The following is a 2,073-nucleotide window of genomic DNA, read 5'->3' as shown; positions in this document are numbered from 1 at the left end:
TTTGGCCCAAGTAGAAATAATAAATTAATGTAATTTTCTGTTAGAAGTTTCAAAAAGGAATAAAGATGTACCATTGTCTTATTCTACAAATTTGGTAGGAATAATTTAAATATCTTCACAAGATGAAGCTGTTAGGATGTCTAAAATATCTGTTCAAACCTAACTAATGGTAAAAAAAAAAGAATTATTTATAAACCAAAAATGCACAACATTTTAATTGAATAAAACGTATCTTAACCAAAATGTATACTGCTGAGGCTTTTCAGTTTTTATTTTTCTAAATAGACAACCAACGGTATTTTACAGAAAATTGGGTCACAAATCACAATGGTGTAATATAGGAACTTGGCACGTGTGTTGTATACAATGGTAAGCAAGGATAGTGATGGATACTTGGATAGGATAGGGTTTAAGTTCTATTCTCATTCTACTTTACATTCTTCAACCCGAATTCTACTCATCCTACGCGTGAGTTTACATTCTTCAACCCGAATTCTACTTCACAACCAATCCTATCTGATCCAACTTGCAAAAATCAAATTTGATTTCACTCAAATACAATATTTAGTTCTTCTATATTCCATAATATCAATTACACTCATTAATTATATGCATATATAGTTTTATGAACTTACATATACATTAAGTGTGGGTTAAACAAATAAGGATGAATATCCATGAATTCGGATAGTGCTGCTAGTTCTATAGTTAAATGTAAATGGGTTGGATATAGAAGGTTCAAGTTTTAATTTGCGGTATCTTAAAAAAACTACATTTGATCTAAGAAAAGGATCTTTTTTTTAACGAAATATTCAAGTTCCATATACTTGTGATTCACACAATCAAACCATTTTTAAGCATATATGTCTTTAAGATATGTGTGATTGGGAGAATTATAAAGTATTTTTAAGAATTTTAAGATAAAAATATCATATTCTCGTTGGTTCAAAGTTTATAAAATTATTCTTTGATAAATTTTATTTCAAAGAATCAAAATACTATCATTTTAGTTCTCACTCATCTTTTGGGTATATTTAATTTTTATGGGAATAAAATTTAGATAATAAAAGAAAAAGACTAAATTATTCTTACTAATCTAACTCTAACTCTCTCTTTCACTTTTCCGTCTATCTCATTTTACGTTGAAACAAAACCCTAACAGAGACGTCTTCTCTGCCTCTTCCAAATTCATGGAGGCACCACCTCGCCGTCGATTTGAGTTTGCACCATTGTCATGCACCTCATTCTAGAAAGATTTTGATCTCTTTTTTATTCGTGTTAGTGTTCCTTCTTTTGCCATTACTTTTGCGCATCTTGATCTCTTCTACCACTACTTCAGTTCATTTCTATCCTTAAGATATTTGATATTAAGAGTATTTTAGTAAATTTAAAAAATTAAAATCAATAATAATTTTAATTAAAAATATTTGATATTATTTTATATTTATTTATACTTACTAATTTAGTGATTAATATTTTAATTAAAATTTTTAGGGTAATTCTGACTAAGTATATAAAATTTTCAAAGATAATAAATTTAACCAAACAAAAAATAACACATTTTTTGGTATATTATCAATAGTCTATAAATTTTGCTTCTACAAACCAAATATGATAATGATATATGCTTGATAATATCATTCTAAAAAATCGTATTTCTAGTAATATTATTCCTAGACATAAAAATTAATCTTCCAACTACACACCCTTGGGCTAACCATATTTAAATTTTTTATCTTCATCTTTTTGCTCTATTATTTTGTTCATGCTGGTTATTATATGCACAAAATGAAAACGTACTCCATGCTTTTCTTCCTCTGAGGTTTGAGTTTCCCTTACGTGCAACTTATATAGCTTAAAAGGATTTGTACACTATGGAATCAATGACTAATAAATTGGAGAAAAAGATAATAATAATGTTGATGATGATGTAAGCTATATAACTTTTATAACTTTACAAAAATATTAGAAATACACTAACATCATTTATCAAAATTAATTATTATGTAATTATATATAAATATATATAGAGAAAAATTTATTTTTTTATTAGAGATGTTAAAATGACATGTC

Source organism: Arachis duranensis, chromosome 7 (assembly GCF_000817695.3).
Source record: "Arachis duranensis cultivar V14167 chromosome 7, aradu.V14167.gnm2.J7QH, whole genome shotgun sequence".
Classification (NCBI taxonomy): Eukaryota; Viridiplantae; Streptophyta; class Magnoliopsida; order Fabales; family Fabaceae; genus Arachis; species Arachis duranensis.
Note: the sequence above shows the minus strand (reverse complement) of the source record.